The sequence below is a fragment of the Accipiter gentilis genome, chromosome 6 (assembly GCF_929443795.1).
Source record: "Accipiter gentilis chromosome 6, bAccGen1.1, whole genome shotgun sequence".
NCBI lineage: Eukaryota > Metazoa > Chordata > Aves > Accipitriformes > Accipitridae > Astur > Astur gentilis.
The window spans coordinates 16,657,120-16,682,516 of NC_064885.1; the positions used below are offsets into that span (position 1 = coordinate 16,657,120).

The 25,397-nt window shown below is 66.9% G+C and overlaps 14 non-coding genes across 14 annotated transcripts; all 14 read right to left on the reverse strand.

Annotated features, from left to right (window-relative positions):
* Window positions 1–853: 853 nt before the first annotated feature.
* On the reverse strand, window positions 854–972 carry LOC126040143 (5S ribosomal RNA). The gene has a single exon (XR_007506562.1). It is a non-coding gene; the product is annotated as a 5S ribosomal RNA (ribosomal RNA).
* A 1,914-nt stretch (window positions 973–2,886) lies between these two features.
* On the reverse strand, window positions 2,887–3,005 carry LOC126040144 (5S ribosomal RNA). Its single transcript, XR_007506563.1, has one exon. It is a non-coding gene; the product is annotated as a 5S ribosomal RNA (ribosomal RNA).
* Window positions 3,006–4,606: 1,601 nt separating this feature from the next.
* LOC126040075 (5S ribosomal RNA) lies at window positions 4,607–4,725 on the reverse strand. Its single transcript, XR_007506496.1, has one exon. It is a non-coding gene; the product is annotated as a 5S ribosomal RNA (ribosomal RNA).
* Window positions 4,726–6,326: 1,601 nt separating this feature from the next.
* Window positions 6,327–6,445, reverse strand: LOC126040145 (5S ribosomal RNA). Its single transcript, XR_007506564.1, has one exon. It is a non-coding gene; the product is annotated as a 5S ribosomal RNA (ribosomal RNA).
* A 1,601-nt stretch (window positions 6,446–8,046) lies between these two features.
* LOC126040146 (5S ribosomal RNA) lies at window positions 8,047–8,165 on the reverse strand. Its single transcript, XR_007506565.1, has one exon. It is a non-coding gene; the product is annotated as a 5S ribosomal RNA (ribosomal RNA).
* Window positions 8,166–9,766: 1,601 nt separating this feature from the next.
* LOC126040147 (5S ribosomal RNA) lies at window positions 9,767–9,885 on the reverse strand. The gene has a single exon (XR_007506566.1). It is a non-coding gene; the product is annotated as a 5S ribosomal RNA (ribosomal RNA).
* A 1,601-nt stretch (window positions 9,886–11,486) lies between these two features.
* LOC126040149 (5S ribosomal RNA) lies at window positions 11,487–11,605 on the reverse strand. The gene has a single exon (XR_007506568.1). It is a non-coding gene; the product is annotated as a 5S ribosomal RNA (ribosomal RNA).
* A 1,601-nt stretch (window positions 11,606–13,206) lies between these two features.
* On the reverse strand, window positions 13,207–13,325 carry LOC126040077 (5S ribosomal RNA). Its single transcript, XR_007506498.1, has one exon. It is a non-coding gene; the product is annotated as a 5S ribosomal RNA (ribosomal RNA).
* Window positions 13,326–14,926: 1,601 nt separating this feature from the next.
* LOC126040150 (5S ribosomal RNA) lies at window positions 14,927–15,045 on the reverse strand. The gene has a single exon (XR_007506569.1). It is a non-coding gene; the product is annotated as a 5S ribosomal RNA (ribosomal RNA).
* A 1,914-nt stretch (window positions 15,046–16,959) lies between these two features.
* Window positions 16,960–17,078, reverse strand: LOC126040151 (5S ribosomal RNA). Its single transcript, XR_007506570.1, has one exon. It is a non-coding gene; the product is annotated as a 5S ribosomal RNA (ribosomal RNA).
* Window positions 17,079–18,679: 1,601 nt separating this feature from the next.
* LOC126040153 (5S ribosomal RNA) lies at window positions 18,680–18,798 on the reverse strand. Its single transcript, XR_007506571.1, has one exon. It is a non-coding gene; the product is annotated as a 5S ribosomal RNA (ribosomal RNA).
* A 1,914-nt stretch (window positions 18,799–20,712) lies between these two features.
* On the reverse strand, window positions 20,713–20,831 carry LOC126040154 (5S ribosomal RNA). The gene has a single exon (XR_007506572.1). It is a non-coding gene; the product is annotated as a 5S ribosomal RNA (ribosomal RNA).
* Window positions 20,832–22,432: 1,601 nt separating this feature from the next.
* LOC126040155 (5S ribosomal RNA) lies at window positions 22,433–22,551 on the reverse strand. The gene has a single exon (XR_007506573.1). It is a non-coding gene; the product is annotated as a 5S ribosomal RNA (ribosomal RNA).
* A 1,914-nt stretch (window positions 22,552–24,465) lies between these two features.
* On the reverse strand, window positions 24,466–24,584 carry LOC126040156 (5S ribosomal RNA). Its single transcript, XR_007506574.1, has one exon. It is a non-coding gene; the product is annotated as a 5S ribosomal RNA (ribosomal RNA).
* Between the last annotated feature and the right edge of the window lie 813 nt (window positions 24,585–25,397).

The window sequence follows — 25,397 nt, forward strand, 5'->3', positions numbered from 1 at the left end:
GACCCCCAGCAATACCCGTTCACATCCCCACGCAACTCTGCCCCGCCAAGATCCCTCTCGGGCGACCACAACCACACTCCTACCCCACACTGCAGCCTCACCGACCCACGCACAGCAGCGGCACGCCTCTAGACACACACCTGCCCCACCACGGAGACCCCCTGCAATACCCGCTCTCATCCCCACGCACCCCTGCCCCGCAAAGAGGCCCCTGGTGCCACTGACAGCAGGCTCCCACCCCACACTGCAGCCCCACCGACTCACGCACAGCAACGGAACACCTCTAGGACACACACCTGCCCCACCACCATCACCCCTGGCAACACCCGCTCTCATCCCCACGCACACCTGCCCCGCAAAGTGGCCCCTCGGGCCACCGGCAACGGGCTCTCGTCCCACACTACAGCCTCACCGACCCACGCACAGCAGCGGCACGCCTCCAGAACACACACCTGCCCCACCGCGGTGACCCCCGGCAACACCCGCTCACATCCCCACGCAACCCTGCCCCGCCAAGAGCCCTCTCGGGCGACCACAACCACGCTCCCACCCCACACTGCAGCCCCACGGAGGGGGGCTGCAGGCAACACCCACACACACCTGCCTTCACCACGTCGACCCCCTGCATCACCTCTACACATCCCCACGCCCCACATCAAGCCCTCTCGCCTAACCACAACCACGCTCTCACCCCGCACTGCAGCCCCACCCACCCACAGAGCAGAGCGCCAGACAGTCGCAGAGCACACCTGCCCCACCACCGCGACCCCGGCCCTCACCCGCACACCCCTGCCCCTCCGCAACACCGCAGCAAGAAAACAGGGGCCGCCCCGCGGCCTCCGCCAAGGCCAAAAGCCTACAGCACCCGGTATTCCCAGGCGGTCTCCCATCCAAGTACTAACCGGGCCCGACCCTGCTTAGCTTCCGAGATCAGACGAGATCGGGCGTTCTCAGGGTGGTATGGCCGTAGGCAGCCCTGTCCCCGCCAAGAGCCCTCTCGGGTGACGACAACCACGCTCCTACCCCACGCTACGGACTCACTGAGACACGCACAGCAACGGAACGCCTCTAGAACACGCACCTGCCCCACCACGGTCACCCCTGGCAACACCCGCTCTCATCCCCACGCAGCCCTGACCCGCAAAGAGGCCCCTCGGGCCACCGGCAACAGGCTCTCGTCCCACACTACAGCCTCACCGACCCACGCGCAGCAGCGGCACGCCTCCAGAACAAACACCTGCCCCACCGCGGTGACCCCCGGCAACATCCGCTCACATCCCCACGCAACCCAGGCCCCGCCAAGAGCCCTCTCGGGTGACGACAACCACGCTCCTACCCCACACTACAGACTCACTGAGACACGCACAGCAGCGGCACGCCTCTGGGACACACACCTGCCCCACCACGGTGACCCCCATCAACACCCAATCTCATCCCCACGCTACCCTGCCCCGCAAAGAGGCCCCTCGGGCCACCGGCAACAGGCTCTCGTCCCACACTACAGCCTCACCGACCCACGCACAGCAGCGGCACGCCTCCAGAACACACACCTGCCCCACCGCGGTGACCCCCGGCAACATCCGCTCACATCCCCACGCAACCCAGGCCCCGCCAAGAGCCCTCTCGGGTGACGACAACCACGCTCCTACCCCACACTACAGACTCACTGAGACACGCACAGCAGCGGCACGCCTCTGGGACACACACCTGCCCCACCACGGTGACCCCCATCAACACCCAGTCTCATCCCCACGCTACCCTGCCCCGCAAGGAGGCCCCTCGGGCCACCGACAACAGGCTCCCGCCCCACACTACTGACTCACTGAGACACGCACAGCAGCGGCACGCCTCAGGACACACACCTGCCCCACCACGGTGACCCCCGGCAACACCCGCTCTCATCCCCACGCACCCCTGCCCCTCAGAGAGTCCCCTCGGACCACCAGCACCACGCTCCCACCCCACACTGCAGCCCCAACAACTCAAGCACAGCAACGCAACACCTCTAGAACACACACCTGCCCCACCACGGAGACCCCCAGCAATACCCGTTCACATCCCCACGCAACTCTGCCCCGCCAAGATCCCTCTCGGGCGACCACAACCACACTCCTACCCCACACTGCAGCCTCACCGACCCACGCACAGCAGCGGCACGCCTCTAGACACACACCTGCCCCACCACGGAGACCCCCTGCAATACCCGCTCTCATCCCCACGCACCCCTGCCCCGCAAAGAGGCCCCTGGTGCCACTGACAGCAGGCTCCCACCCCACACTGCAGCCCCACCGACTCACGCACAGCAACGGAACACCTCTAGGACACACACCTGCCCCACCACCAGCACCCCTGGCAACACCCGCTCTCATCCCCACGCACGCCTGCCCCGCAAAGTGGCCCCTCGGGCCACCGGCAACAGGCTCTCGTCCCACACTACAGCCTCACCGACCCACGCACAGCAGCGGCACGCCTCCAGAACACACACCTGCCCCACCGCGGTGACCCCCGGCAACACCCGCTCACATCCCCACGCAACCCTGCCCCGCCAAGAGCCCTCTCGGGCGACCACAACCACGCTCCCACCCCACACTGCAGCCCCACGGAGGGGGGCTGCAGGCAACACCCACACACACCTGCCTTCACCACGTCGACCCCCTGCATCACCTCTACACATCCCCACGCCCCACATCAAGCCCTCTCGCCTAACCACAACCACGCTCTCACCCCGCACTGCAGCCCCACCCACCCACAGAGCAGAGCGCCAGACAGTCGCAGAGCACACCTGCCCCACCACCGCGACCCCGGCCCTCACCCGCACACCCCTGCCCCTCCGCAACACCGCAGCAAGAAAACAGGGGCCGCCCCGCGGCCTCCGCCAAGGCCAAAAGCCTACAGCACCCGGTATTCCCAGGCGGTCTCCCATCCAAGTACTAACCGGGCCCGACCCTGCTTAGCTTCCGAGATCAGACGAGATCGGGCGTTCTCAGGGTGGTATGGCCGTAGGCAGCCCTGTCCCCGCCAAGAGCCCTCTCGGGTGACGACAACCACGCTCCTACCCCACGCTACGGACTCACTGAGACACGCACAGCAACGGAACGCCTCTAGAACACGCACCTGCCCCACCACGGTCACCCCTGGCAACACCCGCTCTCATCCCCACGCAGCCCTGACCCGCAAAGAGGCCCCTCGGGCCACCGGCAACAGGCTCTCGTCCCACACTACAGCCTCACCGACCCACGCACAGCAGCGGCACGCCTCCAGAACACACACCTGCCCCACCGCGGTGACCCCCGGCAACACCCGCTCACATCCCCACGCAACCCAGGCCCCGCCAAGAGCCCTCTCGGGTGACGACAACCACGCTCCTACCCCACACTACAGACTCACTGAGACACGCACAGCAGCGGCACGCCTCTGGGACACACACCTGCCCCACCACGGTGACCCCCATCAACACCCAGTCTCATCCCCACGCTACCCTGCCCCGCAAGGAGGCCCCTCGGGCCACCGACAACAGGCTCCCGCCCCACACTACTGACTCACTGAGACACGCACAGCAGCGGCACGCCTCAGGACACACACCTGCCCCACCACGGTGACCCCCGGCAACACCCGCTCTCATCCCCACGCACCCCTGCCCCTCAGAGAGTCCCCTCGGACCACCAACACCACGCTCCCACCCCACACTGCAGCCCCAACAACTCAAGCACAGCAACGCAACACCTCTAGAACACACACCTGCCCCACCACGGAGACCCCCAGCAATACCCGTTCACATCCCCACGCAACTCTGCCCCGCCAAGATCCCTCTCGGGCGACCACAACCACACTCCTACCCCACACTGCAGCCTCACCGACCCACGCACAGCAGCGGCACGCCTCTAGACACACACCTGCCCCACCACGGAGACCCCCTGCAATACCCGCTCTCATCCCCACGCACCCCTGCCCCGCAAAGAGGCCCCTGGTGCCACTGACAGCAGGCTCCCACCCCACACTGCAGCCCCACCGACTCACGCACAGCAACGGAACACCTCTAGGACACACACCTGCCCCACCACCATCACCCCTGGCAACACCCGCTCTCATCCCCACGCACACCTGCCCCGCAAAGTGGCCCCTCGGGCCACCGGCAACAGGCTCTCGTCCCACACTACAGCCTCACCGACCCACGCACAGCAGCGGCACGCCTCCAGAACACACACCTGCCCCACCGCGGTGACCCCCGGCAACACCCGCTCACATCCCCACGCAACCCTGCCCCGCCAAGAGCCCTCTCGGGCGACCACAACCACGCTCCCACCCCACACTGCAGCCCCACGGAGGGGGGCTGCAGGCAACGCCCACACACACCTGCCTTCACCACGTCGACCCCCTGCATCACCTCTACACATCCCCACGCCCCACATCAAGCCCTCTCGCCTAACCACAACCACGCTCTCACCCCGCACTGCAGCCCCACCCACCCACAGAGCAGAGCGCCAGACAGTCGCAGAGCACACCTGCCCCACCACCGCGACCCCGGCCCTCACCCGCACACCCCTGCCCCTCCGCAACACCGCAGCAAGAAAACAGGGGCCGCCCCGCGGCCTCCGCCAAGGCCAAAAGCCTACAGCACCCGGTATTCCCAGGCGGTCTCCCATCCAAGTACTAACGGGGCCCGACCCTGCTTAGCTTCCGAGATCAGACGAGATCGGGCGTTCTCAGGGTGGTATGGCCGTAGGCAGCCCTGTCCCCGCCAAGAGCCCTCTCGGGTGACGACAACCACGCTCCTACCCCACGCTACGGACTCACTGAGACACGCACAGCAACGGAACGCCTCTAGAACACGCACCTGCCCCACCACGGTCACCCCTGGCAACACCCGCTCTCATCCCCACGCAGCCCTGACCCGCAAAGAGGCCCCTCGGGCCACCGGCAACAGGCTCTCGTCCCACACTACAGCCTCACCGACCCACGCACAGCAGCGGCACGCCTCCAGAACACACACCTGCCCCACCGCGGTGACCCCCGGCAACACCCGCTCACATCCCCACGCAACCCAGGCCCCGCCAAGAGCCCTCTCGGGTGACGACAACCACGCTCCTACCCCACACTACAGACTCACTGAGACACGCACAGCAGCGGCACGCCTCTGGGACACACACCTGCCCCACCACGGTGACCCCCATCAACACCCAGTCTCATCCCCACGCTACCCTGCCCCGCAAGGAGGCCCCTCGGGCCACCGACAACAGGCTCCCGCCCCGCACTACTGACTCACTGAGACACGCACAGCAGCGGCACGCCTCAGGACACACACCTGCCCCACCACGGTGACCCCCGGCAACACCCGCTCTCATCCCCACGCACCCCTGCCCCTCAGAGAGTCCCCTCGGACCACCAACACCACGCTCCCACCCCACACTGCAGCCCCAACAACTCAAGCACAGCAACGCAACACCTCTAGAACACACACCTGCCCCACCACGGAGACCCCCAGCAATACCCGTTCACATCCCCACGCAACTCTGCCCCGCCAAGATCCCTCTCGGGCGACCACAACCACACTCCTACCCCACACTGCAGCCTCACCGACCCACGCACAGCAGCGGCACGCCTCTAGACACACACCTGCCCCACCACGGAGACCCCCTGCAATACCCGCTCTCATCCCCACGCACCCCTGCCCCGCAAAGAGGCCCCTGGTGCCACTGACAGCAGGCTCCCACCCCACACTGCAGCCCCACCGACTCACGCACAGCAACGGAACACCTCTAGGACACACACCTGCCCCACCACCATCACCCCTGGCAACACCCGCTCTCATCCCCACGCACACCTGCCCCGCAAAGTGGCCCCTCGGGCCACCGGCAACGGGCTCTCGTCCCACACTACAGCCTCACCGACCCACGCACAGCAGCGGCACGCCTCCAGAACACACACCTGCCCCACCGCGGTGACCCCCGGCAACACCCGCTCACATCCCCACGCAACCCTGCCCCGCCAAGAGCCCTCTCGGGCGACCACAACCACGCTCCCACCCCACACTGCAGCCCCACGGAGGGGGGCTGCAGGCAACACCCACACACACCTGCCTTCACCACGTCGACCCCCTGCATCACCTCTACACATCCCCACGCCCCACATCAAGCCCTCTCGCCTAACCACAACCACGCTCTCACCCCGCACTGCAGCCCCACCCACCCACAGAGCAGAGCGCCAGACAGTCGCAGAGCACACCTGCCCCACCACCGCGACCCCGGCCCTCACCCGCACACCCCTGCCCCTCCGCAACACCGCAGCAAGAAAACAGGGGCCGCCCCGCGGCCTCCGCCAAGGCCAAAAGCCTACAGCACCCGGTATTCCCAGGCGGTCTCCCATCCAAGTACTAACCGGGCCCGACCCTGCTTAGCTTCCGAGATCAGACGAGATCGGGCGTTCTCAGGGTGGTATGGCCGTAGGCAGCCCTGTCCCCGCCAAGAGCCCTCTCGGGTGACGACAACCACGCTCCTACCCCACGCTACGGACTCACTGAGACACGCACAGCAACGGAACGCCTCTAGAACACGCACCTGCCCCACCACGGTCACCCCTGGCAACACCCGCTCTCATCCCCACGCAGCCCTGACCCGCAAAGAGGCCCCTCGGGCCACCGGCAACAGGCTCTCGTCCCACACTACAGCCTCACCGACCCACGCACAGCAGCGGCACGCCTCCAGAACACACACCTGCCCCACCGCGGTGACCCCCGGCAACACCCGCTCACATCCCCACGCAACCCAGGCCCCGCCAAGAGCCCTCTCGGGTGACGACAACCACGCTCCTACCCCACACTACAGACTCACTGAGACACGCACAGCAGCGGCACGCCTCTGGGACACACACCTGCCCCACCACGGTGACCCCCATCAACACCCAGTCTCATCCCCACGCTACCCTGCCCCGCAAGGAGGCCCCTCGGGCCACCGACAACAGGCTCCCGCCCCACACTACTGACTCACTGAGACACGCACAGCAGCGGCACGCCTCAGGACACATACCTGCCCCGCCACGGTGACCCCCGGCAACACCCGCTCTCATCCCCACGCACCCCTGCCCCTCAGAGAGTCCCCTCGGACCACCAGCACCACGCTCCCACCCCACACTGCAGCCCCAACAACTCAAGCACAGCAACGCAACACCTCTAGAACACACACCTGCCCCACCACGGAGACCCCCAGCAATACCCGTTCACATCCCCACGCAACTCTGCCCCGCCAAGATCCCTCTCGGGCGACCACAACCACACTCCTACCCCACACTGCAGCCTCACCGACCCACGCACAGCAGCGGCACGCCTCTAGACACACACCTGCCCCACCACGGAGACCCCCTGCAATACCCGCTCTCATCCCCACGCACCCCTGCCCCGCAAAGAGGCCCCTGGTGCCACTGACAGCAGGCTCCCACCCCACACTGCAGCCCCACCGACTCACGCACAGCAACGGAACACCTCTAGGACACACACCTGCCCCACCACCATCACCCCTGGCAACACCCGCTCTCATCCCCACGCACGCCTGCCCCGCAAAGTGGCCCCTCGGGCCACCGGCAACAGGCTCTCGTCCCACACTACAGCCTCACCGACCCACGCACAGCAGCGGCACGCCTCCAGAACACACACCTGCCCCACCGCGGTGACCCCCGGCAACACCCGCTCACATCCCCACGCAACCCTGCCCCGCCAAGAGCCCTCTCGGGCGACCACAACCACGCTCCCACCCCACACTGCAGCCCCACGGAGGGGGGCTGCAGGCAACACCCACACACACCTGCCTTCACCACGTCGACCCCCTGCATCACCTCTACACATCCCCACGCCCCACATCAAGCCCTCTCGCCTAACCACAACCACGCTCTCACCCCGCACTGCAGCCCCACCCACCCACAGAGCAGAGCGCCAGACAGTCGCAGAGCACACCTGCCCCACCACCGCGACCCCGGCCCTCACCCGCACACCCCTGCCCCTCCGCAACACCGCAGCAAGAAAACAGGGGCCGCCCCGCGGCCTCCGCCAAGGCCAAAAGCCTACAGCACCCGGTATTCCCAGGCGGTCTCCCATCCAAGTACTAACCGGGCCCGACCCTGCTTAGCTTCCGAGATCAGACGAGATCGGGCGTTCTCAGGGTGGTATGGCCGTAGGCAGCCCTGTCCCCGCCAAGAGCCCTCTCGGGTGACGACAACCACGCTCCTACCCCACGCTACGGACTCACTGAGACACGCACAGCAACGGAATGCCTCTAGAACACGCACCTGCCCCACCACGGTCACCCCTGGCAACACCCGCTCTCATCCCCACGCCGCCCTGACCCGCAAAGAGGCCCCTCGGGCCACCGGCAACAGGCTCTCGTCCCACACTACAGCCTCACCGACCCACGCACAGCAGCGGCACGCCTCCAGGACACACACCTGCCCCACCGCGGTGACCCCCGGCAACATCCGCTCACATCCCCACGCAACCCAGGCCCCGCCAAGAGCCCTCTCGGGTGACGACAACCACGCTCCTACCCCACACTACAGACTCACTGAGACACGCACAGCAGCGGCACGCCTCTGGGACACACACCTGCCCCACCACGGTGACCCCCATCAACACCCAGTCTCATCCCCACGCTACCCTGCCCCGCAAGGAGGCCCCTCGGGCCACCGACAACAGGCTCCCGCCCCGCACTACTGACTCACTGAGACACGCACAGCAGCGGCACGCCTCAGGACACACACCTGCCCCACCACGGTGACCCCCGGCAACACCCGCTCTCATCCCCACGCACCCCTGCCCCTCAGAGAGTCCCCTCGGACCACCAGCACCACGCTCCCACCCCACACTGCAGCCCCAACAACTCAAGCACAGCAACGCAACACCTCTAGAACACACACCTGCCCCACCACGGAGACCCCCAGCAATACCCGTTCACATCCCCACGCAACTCTGCCCCGCCAAGATCCCTCTCGGGCGACCACAACCACACTCCTACCCCACACTGCAGCCTCACCGACCCACGCACAGCAGCGGCACGCCTCTAGACACACACCTGCCCCACCACGGAGACCCCCTGCAATACCCGCTCTCATCCCCACGCACCCCTGCCCCGCAAAGAGGCCCCTGGTGCCACTGACAGCAGGCTCCCACCCCACACTGCAGCCCCACCGACTCACGCACAGCAACGGAACACCTCTAGGACACACACCTGCCCCACCACCATCACCCCTGGCAACACCCGCTCTCATCCCCACGCACGCCTGCCCCGCAAAGTGGCCCCTCGGGCCACCGGCAACAGGCTCTCGTCCCACACTACAGCCTCACCGACCCACGCACAGCAGCGGCACGCCTCCAGAACACACACCTGCCCCACCGCGGTGACCCCCGGCAACACCCGCTCACATCCCCACGCAACCCTGCCCCGCCAAGAGCCCTCTCGGGCGACCACAACCACGCTCCCACCCCACACTGCAGCCCCACGGAGGGGGGCTGCAGGCAACACCCACACACACCTGCCTTCACCACGTCGACCCCCTGCATCACCTCTACACATCCCCACGCCCCACATCAAGCCCTCTCGCCTAACCACAACCACGCTCTCACCCCGCACTGCAGCCCCACCCACCCACAGAGCAGAGCGCCAGACAGTCGCAGAGCACACCTGCCCCACCACCGCGACCCCGGCCCTCACCCGCACACCCCTGCCCCTCCGCAACACCGCAGCAAGAAAAAAGGGGCCGCCCCGCGGCCTCCGCCAAGGCCAAAAGCCTACAGCACCCGGTATTCCCAGGCGGTCTCCCATCCAAGTACTAACCGGGCCCGACCCTGCTTAGCTTCCGAGATCAGACGAGATCGGGCGTTCTCAGGGTGGTATGGCCGTAGGCAGCCCTGTCCCCGCCAAGAGCCCTCTCGGGTGACGACAACCACGCTCCTACCCCACGCTACGGACTCACTGAGACACGCACAGCAACGGAACGCCTCTAGAACACGCACCTGCCCCACCACGGTCACCCCTGGCAACACCCGCTCTCATCCCCACGCAGCCCTGACCCGCAAAGAGGCCCCTCGGGCCACCGGCAACAGGCTCTCGTCCCACACTACAGCCTCACCGACCCACGCACAGCAGCGGCACGCCTCCAGAACACACACCTGCCCCACCGCGGTGACCCCCGGCAACACCCGCTCACATCCCCACGCAACCCAGGCCCCGCCAAAGGCCCTCTCGGGTGACGACAACCACGCTCCTACCCCACACTACAGACTCACTGAGACACGCACAGCAGCGGCACGCCTCTGGGACACACACCTGCCCCACCACGGTGACCCCCATCAACACCCAGTCTCATCCCCACGCTACCCTGCCCCGCAAGGAGGCCCCTCGGGCCACCGACAACAGGCTCCCGCCCCACACTACTGACTCACTGAGACACGCACAGCAGCGGCACGCCTCAGGACACACACCTGCCCCACCACGGTGACCCCCGGCAACACCCGCTCTCATCCCCACGCACCCCTGCCCCTCAGAGAGTCCCCTCGGACCACCAACACCACGCTCCCACCCCACACTGCAGCCCCAACAACTCAAGCACAGCAACGCAACACCTCTAGAACACACACCTGCCCCACCACGGAGACCCCCAGCAATACCCGTTCACATCCCCACGCAACTCTGCCCCGCCAAGATCCCTCTCGGGCGACCACAACCACACTCCTACCCCACACTGCAGCCTCACCGACCCACGCACAGCAGCGGCACGCCTCTAGACACACACCTGCCCCACCACGGAGACCCCCTGCAATACCCGCTCTCATCCCCACGCACCCCTGCCCCGCAAAGAGGCCCCTGGTGCCACTGACAGCAGGCTCCCACCCCACACTGCAGCCCCACCGACTCACGCACAGCAACGGAACACCTCTAGGACACACACCTGCCCCACCACCAGCACCCCTGGCAACACCCGCTCTCATCCCCACGCACACCTGCCCCGCAAAGTGGCCCCTCGGGCCACCGGCAACAGGCTCTCGTCCCACACTACAGCCTCACCGACCCACGCACAGCAGCGGCACGCCTCCAGAACACACACCTGCCCCACCGCGGTGACCCCCGGCAACACCCGCTCACATCCCCACGCAACCCTGCCCCGCCAAGAGCCCTCTCGGGCGACCACAACCACGCTCCCACCCCACACTGCAGCCCCACGGAGGGGGGCTGCAGGCAACGCCCACACACACCTGCCTTCACCACGTCGACCCCCTGCATCACCTCTACACATCCCCACGCCCCACATCAAGCCCTCTCGCCTAACCACAACCACGCTCTCACCCCGCACTGCAGCCCCACCCACCCACAGAGCAGAGCGCCAGACAGTCGCAGAGCACACCTGCCCCACCACCGCGACCCCGGCCCTCACCCGCACACCCCTGCCCCTCCGCAACACCGCAGCAAGAAAACAGGGGCCGCCCCGCGGCCTCCGCCAAGGCCAAAAGCCTACAGCACCCGGTATTCCCAGGCGGTCTCCCATCCAAGTACTAACCGGGCCCGACCCTGCTTAGCTTCCGAGATCAGACGAGATCGGGCGTTCTCAGGGTGGTATGGCCGTAGGCAGCCCTGTCCCCGCCAAGAGCCCTCTCGGGTGACGACAACCACGCTCCTACCCCACGCTACGGACTCACTGAGACACGCACAGCAACGGAACGCCTCTAGAACACGCACCTGCCCCACCACGGTCACCCCTGGCAACACCCGCTCTCATCCCCACGCAGCCCTGACCCGCAAAGAGGCCCCTCGGGCCACCGGCAACAGGCTCTCGTCCCACACTACAGCCTCACCGACCCACGCACAGCAGCGGCACGCCTCCAGAACACACACCTGCCCCACCGCGGTGACCCCCGGCAACACCCGCTCACATCCCCACGCAACCCAGGCCCCGCCAAGAGCCCTCTCGGGTGACGACAACCACGCTCCTACCCCACACTACAGACTCACTGAGACACGCACAGCAGCGGCACGCCTCTGGGACACACACCTGCCCCACCACGGTGACCCCCATCAACACCCAGTCTCATCCCCACGCTACCCTGCCCCGCAAGGAGGCCCCTCGGGCCACCGACAACAGGCTCCCGCCCCACACTACTGACTCACTGAGACACGCACAGCAGCGGCACGCCTCAGGACACACACCTGCCCCACCACGGTGACCCCCGGCAACACCCGCTCTCATCCCCACGCACCCCTGCCCCTCAGAGAGTCCCCTCGGACCACCAACACCACGCTCCCACCCCACACTGCAGCCCCAACAACTCAAGCACAGCAACGCAACACCTCTAGAACACACACCTGCCCCACCACGGAGACCCCCAGCAATACCCGTTCACATCCCCACGCAACTCTGCCCCGCCAAGATCCCTCTCGGGCGACCACAACCACACTCCTACCCCACACTGCAGCCTCACCGACCCACGCACAGCAGCGGCACGCCTCTAGACACACACCTGCCCCACCACGGAGACCCCCTGCAATACCCGCTCTCATCCCCACGCACCCCTGCCCCGCAAAGAGGCCCCTGGTGCCACTGACAGCAGGCTCCCACCCCACACTGCAGCCCCACCGACTCACGCACAGCAACGGAACACCTCTAGGACACACACCTGCCCCACCACCATCACCCCTGGCAACACCCGCTCTCATCCCCACGCACACCTGCCCCGCAAAGTGGCCCCTCGGGCCACCGGCAACAGGCTCTCGTCCCACACTACAGCCTCACCGACCCACGCACAGCAGCGGCACGCCTCCAGAACACACACCTGCCCCACCGCGGTGACCCCCGGCAACACCCGCTCACATCCCCACGCAACCCTGCCCCGCCAAGAGCCCTCTCGGGCGACCACAACCACGCTCCCACCCCACACTGCAGCCCCACGGAGGGGGGCTGCAGGCAACGCCCACACACACCTGCCTTCACCACGTCGACCCCCTGCATCACCTCTACACATCCCCACGCCCCACATCAAGCCCTCTCGCCTAACCACAACCACGCTCTCACCCCGCACTGCAGCCCCACCCACCCACAGAGCAGAGCGCCAGACAGTCGCAGAGCACACCTGCCCCACCACCGCGACCCCGGCCCTCACCCGCACACCCCTGCCCCTCCGCAACACCGCAGCAAGAAAACAGGGGCCGCCCCGCGGCCTCCGCCAAGGCCAAAAGCCTACAGCACCCGGTATTCCCAGGCGGTCTCCCATCCAAGTACTAACGGGGCCCGACCCTGCTTAGCTTCCGAGATCAGACGAGATCGGGCGTTCTCAGGGTGGTATGGCCGTAGGCAGCCCTGTCCCCGCCAAGAGCCCTCTCGGGTGACGACAACCACGCTCCTACCCCACGCTACGGACTCACTGAGACACGCACAGCAACGGAACGCCTCTAGAACACGCACCTGCCCCACCACGGTCACCCCTGGCAACACCCGCTCTCATCCCCACGCAGCCCTGACCCGCAAAGAGGCCCCTCGGGCCACCGGCAACAGGCTCTCGTCCCACACTACAGCCTCACCGACCCACGCACAGCAGCGGCACGCCTCCAGAACACACACCTGCCCCACCGCGGTGACCCCCGGCAACACCCGCTCACATCCCCACGCAACCCAGGCCCCGCCAAGAGCCCTCTCGGGTGACGACAACCACGCTCCTACCCCACACTACAGACTCACTGAGACACGCACAGCAGCGGCACGCCTCTGGGACACACACCTGCCCCACCACGGTGACCCCCATCAACACCCAGTCTCATCCCCACGCTACCCTGCCCCGCAAGGAGGCCCCTCGGGCCACCGACAACAGGCTCCCGCCCCACACTACTGACTCACTGAGACACGCACAGCAGCGGCACGCCTCAGGACACACACCTGCCCCACCACGGTGACCCCCGGCAACACCCGCTCTCATCCCCACGCACCCCTGCCCCTCAGAGAGTCCCCTCGGACCACCAGCACCACGCTCCCACCCCACACTGCAGCCCCAACAACTCAAGCACAGCAACGCAACACCTCTAGAACACACACCTGCCCCACCACGGAGACCCCCAGCAATACCCGTTCACATCCCCACGCAACTCTGCCCCGCCAAGATCCCTCTCGGGCGACCACAACCACACTCCTACCCCACACTGCAGCCTCACCGACCCACGCACAGCAGCGGCACGCCTCTAGACACACACCTGCCCCACCACGGAGACCCCCTGCAATACCCGCTCTCATCCCCACGCACCCCTGCCCCGCAAAGAGGCCCCTGGTGCCACTGACAGCAGGCTCCCACCCCACACTGCAGCCCCACCGACTCACGCACAGCAACGGAACACCTCTAGGACACACACCTGCCCCACCACCAGCACCCCTGGCAACACCCGCTCTCATCCCCACGCACACCTGCCCCGCAAAGTGGCCCCTCGGGCCACCGGCAACAGGCTCTCGTCCCACACTACAGCCTCACCGACCCACGCACAGCAGCGGCACGCCTCCAGAACACACACCTGCCCCACCGCGGTGACCCCCGGCAACACCCGCTCACATCCCCACGCAACCCTGCCCCGCCAAGAGCCCTCTCGGGCGACCACAACCACGCTCCCACCCCACACTGCAGCCCCACGGAGGGGGGCTGCAGGCAACACCCACACACACCTGCCTTCACCACGTCGACCCCCTGCATCACCTCTACACATCCCCACGCCCCACATCAAGCCCTCTCGCCTAACCACAACCACGCTCTCACCCCGCACTGCAGCCCCACCCACCCACAGAGCAGAGCGCCAGACAGTCGCAGAGCACACCTGCCCCACCACCGCGACCCCGGCCCTCACCCGCACACCCCTGCCCCTCCGCAACACCGCAGCAAGAAAACAGGGGCCGCCCCGCGGCCTCCGCCAAGGCCAAAAGCCTACAGCACCCGGTATTCCCAGGCGGTCTCCCATCCAAGTACTAACCGGGCCCGACCCTGCTTAGCTTCCGAGATCAGACGAGATCGGGCGTTCTCAGGGTGGTATGGCCGTAGGCAGCCCTGTCCCCGCCAAGAGCCCTCTCGGGTGACGACAACCACGCTCCTACCCCACGCTACGGACTCACTGAGACACGCACAGCAACGGAACGCCTCTAGAACACGCACCTGCCCCACCACGGTCACCCCTGGCAACACCCGCTCTCATCCCCACGCAGCCCTGACCCGCAAAGAGGCCCCTCGGGCCACCGGCAACAGGCTCTCGTCCCACACTACAGCCTCACCGACCCACGCGCAGCAGCGGCACGCCTCCAGAACAAACACCTGCCCCACCGCGGTGACCCCCGGCAACATCCGCTCACATCCCCACGCAACCCAGGCCCCGCCAAGAGCCCTCTCGGGTGACGACAACCACGCTCCTACCCCACACTACAGACTCACTGAGACACGCACAGCAGCGGCACGCCTCTGGGACACACACCTGCCCCACCACGGTGACCCCCAACAACACCCAATCTCATCCCCACGCTACCCTGCCCCGCAAAGAGGCCCCTCGGGCCACCGGCAACAGGCTCTCGTCCCACACTACAGCCTCACCGACCCACGCACAGCAGCGGCACGCCTCCAGAACACACACCTGCCCCACCGCGGTGACCCCCGGCAACACCCGCTCACATCCCCACGCAACCCAGGCCCCGCCAAGAGCCCTCTCGGGTGACGACAACCACGCTCCTACCCCACACTACAGACTCACTGAGACACGCACAGCAGCGGCACGCCTCTGGGACACACACCTGCCCCACCACGGTGACCCCCATCAACACCCAGTCTCATCCCCACGCTACCCTGCCCCGCAAGGAGGCCCCTCGGGCCACCGACAACAGGCTCCCGCCCCACACTACTGACTCACTGAGACACGCACAGCAGCGGCACGCCTCAGGACACACACCTGCCCCACCACGGTGACCCCCGGCAACACCCGCTCTCATCCCCACGCACCCCTGCCCCTCAGAGAGTCCCCTCGGACCACCAACACCACGCTCCCACCCCACACTGCAGCCCCAACAACTCAAGCACAGCAACGCAACACCTCTAGAACACACACCTGCCCCACCACGGAGACCCCCAGCAATACCCGTTCACATCCCCACGCAACTCTGCCCCGCCAAGATCCCTCTCGGGCGACCACAACCACACTCCTACCCCACACTGCAGCCTCACCGACCCACGCACAGCAGCGGCACGCCTCTAGACACACACCTGCCCCACCACGGAGACCCCCTGCAATACCCGCTCTCATCCCCACGCACCCCTGCCCCGCAAAGAGGCCCCTGGTGCCACTGACAGCAGGCTCCCACCCCACACTGCAGCCCCACCGACTCACGCACAGCAACGGAACACCTCTAGGACACACACCTGCCCCACCACCATCACCCCTGGCAACACCCGCTCTCATCCCCACGCACACCTGCCCCGCAAAGTGGCCCCTCGGGCCACCGGCAACGGGCTCTCGTCCCACACTACAGCCTCACCGACCCACGCACAGCAGCGGCACGCCTCCAGAACACACACCTGCCCCACCGCGGTGACCCCCGGCAACACCCGCTCACATCCCCACGCAACCCTGCCCCGCCAAGAGCCCTCTCGGGCGACCACAACCACGCTCCCACCCCACACTGCAGCCCCACGGAGGGGGGCTGCAGGCAACGCCCACACACACCTGCCTTCACCACGTCGACCCCCTGCATCACCTCTACACATCCCCACGCCCCACATCAAGCCCTCTCGCCTAACCACAACCACGCTCTCACCCCGCACTGCAGCCCCACCCACCCACAGAGCAGAGCGCCAGACAGTCGCAGAGCACACCTGCCCCACCACCGCGACCCCGGCCCTCACCCGCACACCCCTGCCCCTCCGCAACACCGCAGCAAGAAAACAGGGGCCGCCCCGCGGCCTCCGCCAAGGCCAAAAGCCTACAGCACCCGGTATTCCCAGGCGGTCTCCCATCCAAGTACTAACCGGGCCCGACCCTGCTTAGCTTCCGAGATCAGACGAGATCGGGCGTTCTCAGGGTGGTATGGCCGTAGGCAGCCCTGTCCCCGCCAAGAGCCCTCTCGGGTGACGACAACCACGCTCCTACCCCACGCTACGGACTCACTGAGACACGCACAGCAACGGAACGCCTCTAGAACACGCACCTGCCCCACCACGGTCACCCCTGGCAACACCCGCTCTCATCCCCACGCAGCCCTGACCCGCAAAGAGGCCCCTCGGGCCACCGGCAACAGGCTCTCGTCCCACACTACAGCCTCACCGACCCACGCACAGCAGCGGCACGCCTCCAGAACACACACCTGCCCCACCGCGGTGACCCCCGGCAACACCCGCTCACATCCCCACGCAACCCAGGCCCCGCCAAGAGCCCTCTCGGGTGACGACAACCACGCTCCTACCCCACACTACAGACTCACTGAGACACGCACAGCAGCGGCACGCCTCTGGGACACACACCTGCCCCACCACGGTGACCCCCATCAACACCCAGTCTCATCCCCACGCTACCCTGCCCCGCAAGGAGGCCCCTCGGGCCACCGACAACAGGCTCCCGCCCCACACTACTGACTCACTGAGACACGCACAGCAGCGGCACGCCTCAGGACACACACCTGCCCCACCACGGTGACCCCCGGCAACACCCGCTCTCATCCCCACGCACCCCTGCCCCTCAGAGAGTCCCCTCGGACCACCAGCACCACGCTCCCACCCCACACTGCAGCCCCAACAACTCAAGCACAGCAACGCAACACCTCTAGAACACACACCTGCCCCACCACGGAGACCCCCAGCAATACCCGTTCACATCCCCACGCAACTCTGCCCCGCCAAGATCCCTCTCGGGCGACCACAACCACACTCCTACCCCACACTGCAGCCTCACCGACCCACGCACAGCAGCGGCACGCCTCTAGACACACACCTGCCCCACCACGGAGACCCCCTGCAATACCCGCTCTCATCCCCACGCACCCCTGCCCCGCAAAGAGGCCCCTGGTGCCACTGACAGCAGGCTCCCACCCCACACTGCAGCCCCACCGACTCACGCACAGCAACGGAACACCTCTAGGACACACACCTGCCCCACCACCAGCACCCCTGGCAACACCCGCTCTCATCCCCACGCACACCTGCCCCGCAAAGTGGCCCCTCGGGCCACCGGCAACAGGCTCTCGTCCCACACTACAGCCTCACCGACCCACGCACAGCAGCGGCACGCCTCCAGAACACACACCTGCCCCACCGCGGTGACCCCCGGCAACACCCGCTCACATCCCCACGCAACCCTGCCCCGCCAAGAGCCCTCTCGGGCGACCACAACCACGCTCCCACCCCACACTGCAGCCCCACGGAGGGGGGCTGCAGGCAACACCCACACACACCTGCCTTCACCACGTCGACCCCCTGCATCACCTCTACACATCCCCACGCCCCACATCAAGCCCTCTCGCCTAACCACAACCACGCTCTCACCCCGCACTGCAGCCCCACCCACCCACAGAGCAGAGCGCCAGACAGTCGCAGAGCACACCTGCCCCACCACCGCGACCCCGGCCCTCACCCGCACACCCCTGCCCCTCCGCAACACCGCAGCAAGAAAACAGGGGCCGCCCCGCGGCCTCCGCCAAGGCCAAAAGCCTACAGCACCCGGTATTCCCAGGCGGTCTCCCATCCAAGTACTAACCGGGCCCGACCCTGCTTAGCTTCCGAGATCAGACGAGATCGGGCGTTCTCAGGGTGGTATGGCCGTAGGCAGCCCTGTCCCCGCCAAGAGCCCTCTCGGGTGACGACAACCACGCTCCTACCCCACGCTACGGACTCACTGAGACACGCACAGCAACGGAACGCCTCTAGAACACGCACCTGCCCCACCACGGTCACCCCTGGCAACACCCGCTCTCATCCCCACGCAGCCCTGACCCGCAAAGAGGCCCCTCGGGCCACCGGCAACAGGCTCTCGTCCCACACTACAGCCTCACCGACCCACGCGCAGCAGCGGCACGCCTCCAGAACAAACACCTGCCCCACCGCGGTGACCCCCGGCAACATCCGCTCACATCCCCACGCAACCCAGGCCCCGCCAAGAGCCCTCTCGGGTGACGACAACCACGCTCCTACCCCACACTACAGACTCACTGAGACACGCACAGCAGCGGCACGCCTCTGGGACACACACCTGCCCCACCACGGTGACCCCCATCAACACCCAATCTCATCCCCACGCTACCCTGCCCCGCAAAGAGGCCCCTCGGGCCACCGGCAACAGGCTCTCGTCCCACACTACAGCCTCACCGACCCACGCACAGCAGCGGCACGCCTCCAGAACACACACCTGCCCCACCGCGGTGACCCCCGGCAACACCCGCTCACATCCCCACGCAACCCAGGCCCCGCCAAGAGCCCTCTCGGGTGACGACAACCACGCTCCTACCCCACACTACAGACTCACTGAGACACGCACAGCAGCGGCACGCCTCTGGGACACACACCTGCCCCACCACGGTGACCCCCATCAACACCCAGTCTCATCCCCACGCTACCCTGCCCCGCAAGGAGGCCCCTCGGGCCACCGACAACAGGCTCCCGCCCCACACTACTGACTCACTGAGACACGCACAGCAGCGGCACGCCTCAGGACACACACCTGCCCCACCACGGTGACCCCCGGCAACACCCGCTCTCATCCCCACGCACCCCTGCCCCTCAGAGAGTCCCCTCGGACCACCAACACCACGCTCCCACCCCACACTGCAGCCCCAACAACTCAAGCACAGCAACGCAACACCTCTAGAACACACACCTGCCCCACCACGGAGACCCCCAGCAATACCCGTTCACATCCCCACGCAACTCTGCCCCGCCAAGATCCCTCTCGGGCGACCACAACCACACTCCTACCCCACACTGCAGCCTCACCGACCCACGCACAGCAGCGGCACGCCTCTAGACACACACCTGCCCCACCACGGAGACCCCCTGCAATACCCGCTCTCATCCCCACGCACCCCTGCCCCGCAAAGAGGCCCCTGGTGCCACTGACAGCAGGCTCCCACCCCACACTGCAGCCCCACCGACTCACGCACAGCAACGGAACACCTCTAGGACACACACCTGCCCCACCACCATCACCCCTGGCAACACCCGCTCTCATCCCCACGCACACCTGCCCCGCAAAGTGGCCCCTCGGGCCACCGGCAACGGGCTCTCGTCCCACACTACAGCCTCACCGACCCACGCACAGCAGCGGCACGCCTCCAGAACACACACCTGCCCCACCGCGGTGACCCCCGGCAACACCCGCTCACATCCCCACGCAACCCTGCCCCGCCAAGAGCCCTCTCGGGCGACCACAACCACGCTCCCACCCCACACTGCAGCCCCACGGAGGGGGGCTGCAGGCAACGCCCACACACACCTGCCTTCACCACGTCGACCCCCTGCATCACCTCTACACATCCCCACGCCCCACATCAAGCCCTCTCGCCTAACCACAACCACGCTCTCACCCCGCACTGCAGCCCCACCCACCCACAGAGCAGAGCGCCAGACAGTCGCAGAGCACACCTGCCCCACCACCGCGACCCCGGCCCTCACCCGCACACCCCTGCCCCTCCGCAACACCGCAGCAAGAAAACAGGGGCCGCCCCGCGGCCTCCGCCAAGGCCAAAAGCCTACAGCACCCGGTATTCCCAGGCGGTCTCCCATCCAAGTACTAACCGGGCCCGACCCTGCTTAGCTTCCGAGATCAGACGAGATCGGGCGTTCTCAGGGTGGTATGGCCGTAGGCAGCCCTGTCCCCGCCAAGAGCCCTCTCGGGTGACGACAACCACGCTCCTACCCCACGCTACGGACTCACTGAGACACGCACAGCAACGGAACGCCTCTAGAACACGCACCTGCCCCACCACGGTCACCCCTGGCAACACCCGCTCTCATCCCCACGCAGCCCTGACCCGCAAAGAGGCCCCTCGGGCCACCGGCAACAGGCTCTCGTCCCACACTACAGCCTCACCGACCCACGCACAGCAGCGGCACGCCTCCAGAACACACACCTGCCCCACCGCGGTGACCCCCGGCAACACCCGCTCACATCCCCACGCAACCCAGGCCCCGCCAAGAGCCCTCTCGGGTGACGACAACCACGCTCCTACCCCACACTACAGACTCACTGAGACACGCACAGCAGCGGCACGCCTCTGGGACACACACCTGCCCCACCACGGTGACCCCCATCAACACCCAGTCTCATCCCCACGCTACCCTGCCCCGCAAGGAGGCCCCTCGGGCCACCGACAACAGGCTCCCGCCCCACACTACTGACTCACTGAGACACGCACAGCAGCGGCACGCCTCAGGACACACACCTGCCCCACCACGGTGACCCCCGGCAACACCCGCTCTCATCCCCACGCACCCCTGCCCCTCAGAGAGTCCCCTCGGACCACCAGCACCACGCTCCCACCCCACACTGCAGCCCCAACAACTCAAGCACAGCAACGCAACACCTCTAGAACACACACCTGCCCCACCACGGAGACCCCCAGCAATACCCGTTCACATCCCCACGCAACTCTGCCCCGCCAAGATCCCTCTCGGGCGACCACAACCACACTCCTACCCCACACTGCAGCCTCACCGACCCACGCACAGCAGCGGCACGCCTCTAGACACACACCTGCCCCACCACGGAGACCCCCTGCAATACCCGCTCTCATCCCCACGCACCCCTGCCCCGCAAAGAGGCCCCTGGTGCCACTGACAGCAGGCTCCCACCCCACACTGCAGCCCCACCGACTCACGCACAGCAACGGAACACCTCTAGGACACACACCTGCCCCACCACCAGCACCCCTGGCAACACCCGCTCTCATCCCCACGCACACCTGCCCCGCAAAGTGGCCCCTCGGGCCACCGGCAACAGGCTCTCGTCCCACACTACAGCCTCACCGACCCACGCACAGCAGCGGCACGCCTCCAGAACACACACCTGCCCCACCGCGGTGACCCCCGGCAACACCCGCTCACATCCCCACGCAACCCTGCCCCGCCAAGAGCCCTCTCGGGCGACCACAACCACGCTCCCACCCCACACTGCAGCCCCACGGAGGGGGGCTGCAGGCAACACCCACACACACCTGCCTTCACCACGTCGACCCCCTGCATCACCTCTACACATCCCCACGCCCCACATCAAGCCCTCTCGCCTAACCACAACCACGCTCTCACCCCGCACTGCAGCCCCACCCACCCACAGAGCAGAGCGCCAGACAGTCGCAGAGCACACCTGCCCCACCACCGCGACCCCGGCCCTCACCCGCACACCCCTGCCCCTCCGCAACACCGCAGCAAGAAAACAGGGGCCGCCCCGCGGCCTCCGCCAAGGCCAAAAGCCTACAGCACCCGGTATTCCCAGGCGGTCTCCCATCCAAGTACTAACCGGGCCCGACCCTGCTTAGCTTCCGAGATCAGACGAGATCGGGCGTTCTCAGGGTGGTATGGCCGTAGGCAGCCCTGTCCCCGCCAAGAGCCCTCTCGGGTGACGACAACCACGCTCCTACCCCACGCTACGGACTCACTGAGACACGCACAGCAACGGAACGCCTCTAGAACACGCACCTGCCCCACCACGGTCACCCCTGGCAACACCCGCTCTCATCCCCACGCAGCCCTGACCCGCAAAGAGGCCCCTCGGGCCACCGGCAACAGGCTCTCGTCCCACACTACAGCCTCACCGACCCACGCGCAGCAGCGGCACGCCTCCAGAACAAACACCTGCCCCACCGCGGTGACCCCCGGCAACATCCGCTCACATCCCCACGCAACCCAGGCCCCGCCAAGAGCCCTCTCGGGTGACGACAACCACGCTCCTACCCCACACTACAGACTCACTGAGACACGCACAGCAGCGGCACGCCTCTGGGACACACACCTGCCCCACCACGGTGACCCCCATCAACACCCAATCTCATCCCCACGCTACCCTGCCCCGCAAAGAGGCCCCTCGGGCCACCGGCAACAGGCTCTCGTCCCACACTACAGCCTCACCGACCCACGCACAGCAGCGGCACGCCTCCAGAACACACACCTGCCCCACCGCGGTGACCCCCGGCAACATCCGCTCACATCCCCACGCAACCCAGGCCCCGCCAAGAGCCCTCTCGGGTGACGACAACCACGCTCCTACCCCACACTACAGACTCACTGAGACACGCACAGCAGCGGCACGCCTCTGGGACACACACCTGCCCCACCACGGTGACCCCCATCAACACCCAGTCTCATCCCCACGCTACCCTGCCCCGCAAGGAGGCCCCTCGGGCCACCGACAACAGGCTCCCGCCCCACACTACTGACTCACTGAGACACGCACAGCAGCGGCACGCCTCAGGACACACACCTGCCCCACCACGGTGACCCCCGGCAACACCCGCTCTCATCCCCACGCACCCCTGCCCCTCAGAGAGTCCCCTCGGACCACCAGCACCACGCTCCCACCCCACACTGCAGCCCCAACAACTCAAGCACAGCAACGCAACACCTCTAGAACACACACCTGCCCCACCACGGAGACCCCCAGCAATACCCGTTCACATCCCCACGCAACTCTGCCCCGCCAAGATCCCTCTCGGGCGACCACAACCACACTCCTACCCCACACTGCAGCCTCACCGACCCACGCACAGCAGCGGCACGCCTCTAGACACACACCTGCCCCACCACGGAGACCCCCTGCAATACCCGCTCTCATCCCCACGCACCCCTGCCCCGCAAAGAGGCCCCTGGTGCCACTGACAGCAGGCTCCCACCCCACACTGCAGCCCCACCGACTCACGCACAGCAACGGAACACCTCTAGGACACACACCTGCCCCACCACCATCACCCCTGGCAACACCCGCTCTCATCCCCACGCACGCCTGCCCCGCAAAGTGGCCCCTCGGGCCACCGGCAACAGGCTCTCGTCCCACACTACAGCCTCACCGACCCACGCACAGCAGCGGCACGCCTCCAGAACACACACCTGCCCCACCGCGGTGACCCCCGGCAACACCCGCTCACATCCCCACGCAACCCTGCCCCGCCAAGAGCCCTCTCGGGCGACCACAACCACGCTCCCACCCCACACTGCAGCCCCACGGAGGGGGGCTGCAGGCAACACCCACACACACCTGCCTTCACCACGTCGACCCCCTGCATCACCTCTACACATCCCCACGCCCCACATCAAGCCCTCTCGCCTAACCACAACCACGCTCTCACCCCGCACTGCAGCCCCACCCACCCACAGAGCAGAGCGCCAGACAGTCGCAGAGCACACCTGCCCCACCACCGCGACCCCGGCCCTCACCCGCACACCCCTGCCCCTCCGCAACACCGCAGCAAGAAAACAGGGGCCGCCCCGCGGCCTCCGCCAAGGCCAAAAGCCTACAGCACCCGGTATTCCCAGGCGGTCTCCCATCCAAGTACTAACCGGGCCCGACCCTGCTTAGCTTCCGAGATCAGACGAGATCGGGCGTTCTCAGGGTGGTATGGCCGTAGGCAGCCCTGTCCCCGCCAAGAGCCCTCTCGGGTGACGACAACCACGCTCCTACCCCACGCTACGGACTCACTGAGACACGCACAGCAACGGAACGCCTCTAGAACACGCACCTGCCCCACCACGGTCACCCCTGGCAACACCCGCTCTCATCCCCACGCAGCCCTGACCCGCAAAGAGGCCCCTCGGGCCACCGGCAACAGGCTCTCGTCCCACACTACAGCCTCACCGACCCACGCACAGCAGCGGCACGCCTCCAGAACACACACCTGCCCCACCGCGGTGACCCCCGGCAACACCCGCTCACATCCCCACGCAACCCAGGCCCCGCCAAGAGCCCTCTCGGGTGACGACAACCACGCTCCTACCCCACACTACAGACTCACTGAGACACGCACAGCAGCGGCACGCCTCTGGGACACACACCTGCCCCACCACGGTGACCCCCATCAACACCCAGTCTCATCCCCACGCTACCCTGCCCCGCAAGGAGGCCCCTCGGGCCACCGACAACAGGCTCCCGCCCCACACTACTGACTCACTGAGACACGCACAGCAGCGGCACGCCTCAGGACACACACCTGCCCCACCACGGTGACCCCCGGCAACACCCGCTCTCATCCCCACGCACCCCTGCCCCTCAGAGAGTCCCCTCGGACCACCAACACCACGCTCCCACCCCACACTGCAGCCCCAACAACTCAAGCACAGCAACGCAACACCTCTAGAACACACACCTGCCCCACCACGGAGACCCCCAGCAATACCCGTTCACATCCCCACGCAACTCTGCCCCGCCAAGATCCCTCTCGGGCGA